Source organism: Nanorana parkeri, unplaced genomic scaffold (assembly GCF_000935625.1).
Source record: "Nanorana parkeri isolate BGI_ZX_2015 unplaced genomic scaffold, ASM93562v1 scaffold186, whole genome shotgun sequence".
Lineage (NCBI taxonomy): Eukaryota > Metazoa > Chordata > Amphibia > Anura > Dicroglossidae > Nanorana > Nanorana parkeri.
Window position 1 is genome coordinate 1,054,855 of NW_017306454.1, and position 8,136 is coordinate 1,062,990.

Below are 8,136 nucleotides of genomic sequence, written 5' to 3' on the forward strand. Positions count from 1 at the left end.
AAATCGCCTTGTCTTTACCCCCCCCCCCCCCCCCTTACCTTTTTGTCATTCAGGCTTTTGGTCCAGCAGCAGAAGGTACTTTTCATTTCCACTGAGGATGTGTGGAGGAGAAGATAAACGAGCCCACACCTTCTCCTGGCCCTCTCCTTCTCTACATGGCTGGCTCACCATCCCTGCTATGGACCTTGACTTCATTACTCCAGTCAACCATTTGGTGTCCAAGTCAGAGGAAACTTCAAGGGGCCGGGTGACTCAGTATTTGTTTTTGATTACTGGAGTGTCTGGCTGAAATCCAGAGTGCTCCTAACTATGACCAAGGGTGGCTACAGAGGCAGGGAGAGTTTGAACCTCCAGGATATAATGAACGTTACAGACATGAACATGTATAACAAGTGCTTTGGATCCAAAAACAGTTTTTTTACAAAGGATTCATAGAAACCCCAGAACCATTCCCACCAATCCCTGACCCCAGTCTAACGATGATACTTCTAAGATGCTGCTTGGGTGAGTGCCAAGTAACCTAAAAGATTGCATTACTTTTCCATACTAGACAGGTTCACTTTACTGAAAAACAGTAAGTCCCCCTACACTCCTTGCAGCGTCTCCGGCCCAAGTCACAATGATGGTGCTCGCAGTGATACTCACGGATGGCGCCGTGCACATCAAACAGAAGAAAGCAGGAATCACCAGCACTCAGTACAAAATGTAGTGGCTACTTCGATATGTATGACGATTAAATGGACATTACTATTTGAACATTTTCTACTGAGTGCTGGTGATTCCTGCTTTCTACAGGTTCATTTTACTGGCGGGCACAGTAAGTATACTGTATTTTACCCTCTCTATGCCCTTCCTCCACCAGAATCCGAAGAATAACCTGGGTATTCTGGAGTTAGGGTTGCCACCTGTCCAGAATGCACCTGGACAGTCCGAGTTTTGAATGCTGTGTCCGGGTTTCACGGCAGCAGAAACCCGGACACAAGATGTCAGGCAGACAGGGGCAACCAAAATTAAGATAGGGGCTACTGGCCCCCCACTGAAAATAGTCTCAGCTGTGATATTTACATATGAACGGGTGGCGTTATTTACATATAAATATGTCATGACTCATTCTCTGAAAAAAATGTCGGTAGAGTGTTCGGGTTTCACTTGAAGAAAAGGTGGCAACGCTATTTGGACTATTGGGGAAATTTGGCCCACATCTTACAATTGCAGCCTGTATGACCATTGACCAGGCTTGAGTGCTGTCACATGAAGGTGGGAGGATGGGAGGGTATGTCCACCATAGCTCTGTTTAAGTATTCTTTTTTTCAAGAGTTTCTAGTGGCTTTGGCAGCAGATTGGGATTGGGTGGGGCACAAAAGAAAGCACAACATGCTTTGTACTGTTGGCCAAGTACAGGTTCTCTTTACCTTTCCCCAAGTCTGGACCGTAGAACATCAGTGCATCAGCTCATATGTTTTTTGCACTGGCATCTGATTCCCCTTTCCTCTCCTGTTCCCTTGTTGCGTCGGTTCAGGAGATAATGGGAAACAGCCGTCATCAATTTGGGATCTTGTTTATTTAAAAACGTTATCATTTAATTTCCCTTTTACAAATGAAAAAGAATGGAGTGTGGAGCATTTCCAGGACGTGTCAATCCTGCAGTAGGGTCCCTCGGTGATGTCACCGGCTTTTCTTCTGCAGAATTCTGCTTTTGTCCTGGAGGGAATTAATGCAACGCTAAGGCCAAGCTGACTCCAGCACCAGGGCAACAGAGGTCTCCAATGAAGGTCTTGAGAATTGCTGCGCAACTGCACAGACATGATTAAAGTGTTTGTAAACCCAAGAAGAGAAATGTATATTGTTGCAGCTTAGCAATCCTAAAATGTGGCGGCTGCATTAGTTTCCAGGCTTTTCCCCCCTTTATTTTTAACCTGGTGATCCTGCCAGTAACATACTTCCTGTCCTAGAGTGACAACGCTTACTCACCCTACAGTATCTATAGGTCCCCACACACCTTACGATAATCGTACGATAATTGTGGGAAATCCCGCGATCGTACGATTATCGTAAGGTGTGTGGAAGCCGTGCGACCTCTACTACTGTAAGGTCGCACGACTTTAAACTTATGGACATGTTCGAAAACCCGCCGAGCATCGTACGATGTTCGGCGGGTTTGTGGCATGTCCGTACGATAAAAGCTGTACGGGCCGGTGTGCGCAAGCGCACACTGCCCGTTCGGCATTGCGGTCATCGGAAGCCTGCCCCTCAGGGGGCGTGGCTTGCGATCATCGCAAGTACGATCTGCCTATGCAAGATAGGCAGATCGTACGTTTTTTTTAAGTACCTTACAACCATCGCAAGACAAAAGTCTTGCGATGGTTGTAAGGTGTGTGCCCAGCCTATGGAGGAACAGAGTTGTCACCAGGACCGGATTTACCCTCTCTGCCGCCCCAGGGCTGGGTTCGGCAATGCGTCCCCCTCCGCCGAGGAGAATGCCAACCAGATAGCGGGGGTGGCAGGGTTGGTTTGAATTTTTTTAAGGTTTTTTTTAACTTTTTTATCAGTAACGAAACAGGTGATTTCTCCTATTCTGCATTTAGTCCTGCTTGTGCAAAGCAGGGCTAAATGTAAAAAGTTAATTACCACCCGGCGCCCGGAACTCCATGTTCCAGGTGTCGGGTGATTCAAACCTGTGCCGCCCCTCTGCTTAGTGCCGCCCCGAGGCCGGGCCTCGGTGGCCTTGCCAGGAATCCGGCTCTGGATGTGACCCTAGGACCAGAAGTGTGTTAGGGATAAAGAAAATCTCCTCATCTCCATAACAAAGGAGGTGTTCTGCAGTCTAGCAAAGAAAAACTGGGCAGGGCTGAAAACACTGATTGGGATTTCTTTACAGCAGAGGCAGAGTTGTCAGCTCAAACAGGAAGTAAGGGGCTCACTGGATTTCTGGTAGATCAGCAATTATTATTTTTTTTCGCCGCTTTTTTAAATGGATAAAACATGAAATGTGCATGTATTGCAGAAAGGTACAGAACAAGAGATACACATTAACGAAGACTTCCCTTCAGTTTGTATTTTGTGTTCTTGCCTTTGCTGCAGAAGGGATCCTGATGCCCCTTCATTTTCTTCTGAACATTAGAGCTCCGAGTTCTGTATCCAGGGAAACATTCTGACAAGATAACTGTCAACAAGCAGTTAAACCTCTCAGTATCAAACAGGTCATGGCTCGAATGTTCTGCTGAATTGGACTTAATTCACGTTGTGAGTGGCCCTGTCGGCACCGCAAAAGTCAATGTAAAAATTGTTGGCAATGCGACAGCATACTGATTGTGTTACTGACTGTAATTATATGTTTTGAGCAGTAGATGGCGCTGTAGTGCAATGTTAGTCTATGCTAGTTTTCTATATGCATATATATCTATGGTACACAGGAAGTTTTATCTGTTTATGTTTCCTGCACGAGGCTGTATACACACTTGTAATGTCCTTATAAGCAATGAAAACTTATTTCAGCATTCCTTAAGAGCTCAGTGCTTCATCTAAACACATAACCAACAAAAATGGACTGAGCCGGGTGGAACATTCTGTGCTGACTGCATCCTACCAGCTGCAGTCACTATATTCAGGCAGCTGTGGGTGCTGCGGCTGTCTGAATAGTAATAGGCAGTGGAGATTCCTCCATCCATGCTGCTTATATTTTAATATACAGAAGCATATATAAATATATACACATACAGTATATAAAAGCATATATAAATAATATATATATAAATAATATATATATATATTATAGATAGATAGATAGATAGATAGATAGATAGATAGATAGATAGATAGATAGATAGATAGATAGATGCATATATAAAACTCCCTAGAATCTCAATAGAGACATCTCCTCCCCCTGCTGGTGCCAGACAGACAAGTCACAACTGAGGGAAACAGATCTGTGGCTGACTTATTACACTGACGGACAAACATTGCATCGTCCTCATCCTCCCTGCAGAGCCTCTCATTCCATAGAGGTGCGTGTATCTTGAACACAGATCTCCAAGACAGAAGCTGTTAGGGATCTAAAAGAAAGTTTGCTAAAATCTGTGACAAGATATGTAGATGATCTTTTTTTTGTTCACTTTGAATCATTAATCTACTACAAAATAAGAACAATCACAGCATGTCAATGACAAAGTCCTCTGCGGTTTACCATTATCAAAACCGCCAATTAAATATCAGCACACGTACCGGATTATAGCACTAACATTCCTGTTAATCACCTTCTATTGCACATTAAAAAGATAAACATCCTGAGTTCAGATAGATGTTAAAACCGACAACAATTCCATTTTCACGTCCAAAAATCTGTCACGGCTTCTCCGAGCCTTCATAATTCATTCCTGACTGCCGATTCTGCTGTTTGTCTTCCGCACACTTTGTAGCTGGATCCAGTTCAATCTGCTGCCTCATCTCACAGTAATTAATGGCAGCAGATTTGTTCCTGTTGCACCATTTACAAGCTGGCTTTGCTTTCTATAGATCCAAGCTGTATTTTACTGACACGGAGGGTGATTTACTAAATAGACAAAATAAGGTTGGGTATGGACAACAAAGTTTTGATTGCACCGTGTGCCCGCATATGCAAATGGGTCATTCACTCACATGGGTGATAATGGCCCAAGAACCTATAGTGCTGATGGTACTGTTAGCGTTCCACCCTGGCCTTACTGGTTTGCAGCATTCTGGTTTGGCTGCACGTTGAAGACACTCCTGGGCCTGTACCCATGTGGAGCGGAGCTCTTGAAGGTGGCCCTCAAGAGCCGGTAACCTTAAGGCATAGGCGCAAAGTGTGCCGGTCTCATTTCCTTTTTATTTTTGCTGATATTCAATTTAAGGTTACTGGCTCTGGAGGACCACTTTCAAGAGCTCCACTCCACATGGGTACAGGCCCAGGAGTGTCTTCAACGTGCAGCCAAACCAGAATGCTGCCAACCAGTAAGGTCAGGGTGGAACCCTGAAAGGTACATTGGAGTTCAATGTGTACAACACAGTCCTAGTTTGCCATGTGTATTAAAACTCCAGATAATGTTGCTCTTATTCCCCCGGCTCCTACAAGGTGCACAACCTAAAATAAAAAGGAAAGGAGACCGGCACACTTAGCGCCTACGCCAAGCTAAAAGGTATTCAAAGACATATAAAGACACGCAAAGGCATATAAAGTCAAGACATATACATAGTTGCCAACATTTCTTCTCTCATTCAGCCCACAGTAGTCCGCACAATCTATTTAAAGTGTGGCAACTCAACAGCTCTTGCAGAGGATATAGTGATAAACACAAATTATAATGCAAATGCATCTGGAATAAAATATTTAGAGAACATGATATGACACTGACCATTCAGCTGAGTACTGCGACACCTGTTGTGGCTGCTGATGGGTGGAAGGTCTTTTAGGGAATATGGAAATGTAATCGGGATATATTTCTATACCAGCTGAATTTATTATACTCTTCGTGTAAATATTTTACTTCTTACAGAAATATAAAAAAATAGATAAGTGACTTCAGTTCTATGGACTATCCCTACATTTGTAGATGTTCTTTCCTGCCTCTGCCATTGACTATATCCTGCTGCAAACATCCCTGCAGAATGTTCATTATCTGTTTTATAACATTTATATAATATTCACCCAAGCTCCCGAGTTATAAAGTCCCATCATATCCTCTCCTGCCTGACCATCACTTTCACCAACTTCCTGGACTCCCAGTGTGCTTTGCGTCTCTTTCCCTGCTGCTTGATGTGATGCAATCTCCATTTCTCAAGACCACATATCCCCTCATGAATTGCTTCCAGCAAGCAATGGTGATGTTACATTGTTCAGATGTTGGGCTATAGTTTAGTCTTTTCTAAATATTTGTAAATATCAAAGGTTGTAGTTGTTGTCCCATGGCATGGAATGGAATTAGAGGGAGAGAGAGAGGGACTTCCTTATTTAATAGTATTTTGTAGTATTTCCCCTTTAACCATTCCATCAGAGCTGCTTTAGCAATGGGTCAGTTGCCCTCCAGACAACCAGCAGTCTCAGATTCTTGGAGCATAGCCCTTTATGTCCATCATTAGTCCTTCTACCTGTTGTCATCGGCACAGTAATAAAACTCCATTTACAGAGTGACATAGGAAGGGTCCGTAAGAAGGGAAAGTAGTTTATGAGGAAGGGCCTTGCTGTAATTGGAATGTCAGGACCCTTTCTTTCAAACACTGCCTTTGTCACTATGTAGGTGGTGTTATAGAGGAAGGATCCCACTCTGCTTATGACATTGATAGGCAACGGGAATTATGTGGGCACAGCAAGTTATCCAGGACTTGTGGGGGGGACTGGTGGTCATTTTAGGAAATGGGTACCCCACCCAAAATATATTTGCCCTGGGCCCACCTATTCCTATATACTGTGATGAACTTTGATCAAATTAAAACTTCTTATTCGCCATCTTTAATTTCTCATTGTGCCTCACTGTGGCCTCATGTTAAGTGGACATTTGTTGGCAAACTTTATTGAGGTGCCATATTCTAAATATTTGTTTCGGAGACCCCGTGAACCCCGTTGTTCACTTCAACAACAATATCCCCTTTAGGATTTTATGGGCATTTTATCTATGTTAATTGACCTGTAAATGCCTCCATTGTGTAGACATCCTCAATCTTGTCTGGGTGCCGCCATCTTGGATGTGATATCAGCAGCCCCAACAGACTCAGAGCTGTCACCCAAGTGGCACTCTATGGCAGGGGTAGTCGAACTTTGGCCCTCTAGCTGTTGTGGAACTGCAGGTCCCATAAGGCATTGCAAGACTCTGACATAATCCGGAAGTGGAAGCATGAGAGGAGTTGGTGTTAGACATGTGCGATTTGTTTCATTCTGAATCAAAATTCCGACACATTTTCAGAAATTCGAACATTCGGACACATCCGAATTTCTGAATCCCAATGTATCCAAATGTGTCCAAATCCGAAATTCCATTTACGAATTTCGGATCCCGTCCGAATTTCGTTCAAAAACTAAACTGAATCAGACATGTGACTTTTCTTGCCATTCAGATGTGTTTTTTGGTTTAATGCATCCGAATGGGTCTGAACATGAATTTTTGTTACAGCAACATGGTAGTCATATACAGTATATACATATAATACTAAAGCTGAGGCTCCTAGACCCGAATGGCATTTGGGATCAGAATTTCCGGATTGCCTTTGGGAGCTCCTGAATGCCATTCGCCTCTGGGAGCCTAAGCTTTAGTAATATATGTCTACGGCTCCCAGACCCGAATGGCATTCGGGAGCTCCCAAAGGCAATTCGGAAATTCTGATCCCAAATGCCATTCAGGTCTGGGAGATTCAACTTTAGTATTAATATCTGTATATGGTTTTCTGTGGTATTCACAATGAATATTTGTAAACTTATCCGAAACTAACGAAAATTCGGATTTCGTCTGAATCCGAAACCCGAACAGAATTGAATTTTGGGTCCAAATCTCGAATTCCGAAATAACTAAATATCCAAACTGAAATTTTCAGCAACTTACATGTCTAGTTGGCATTTCACCACAACTGGAGTGCCGAAGTTTTGCTTTCCCTGCCTGTTATGTAGCTTCCCTAGGCTCCTCCCCTGGCAGCTACATAAAAGGTTATGTAGGTAAATAAGGGGAGGGGTGAAAGAGCTGGGCCATAGCAGACAGTAATTTGACACTCCCAGAAGAGAAGAGAGCTATGAAGTACAAGAAGGGAGAGGGATGTGCTAGGGAATTGACTCTTCCTGGAGTGGTCAAATTTTATAGCAAATCCAAAGATACATTGCAAGAGAGTTAAAAATGATTTGAGGAAATGGACAAACATTGCAAGTAAACATTTACAATCTTGCTTTGTCCGAGCTTTTTCCTGCAATTTTTTACGCCGGTGACAGGGACTCTTTAATTAGTGTTGCCCATGAATTTGAATTGCATTAGACAGAACATGTCAGGCTGCCCAGCACTGTACTCCGGTTATCTGGCATTGTGTTTTGCCTTCTGATATTTGAACAAGCTTCACATAAAAAGTGCTTTTCATATGACGGAGCTGTCCTCAGCTGACTCCGGTTTGGAGGCAAGAGTGACAAATGCAGGGCGGGGCCTGTGT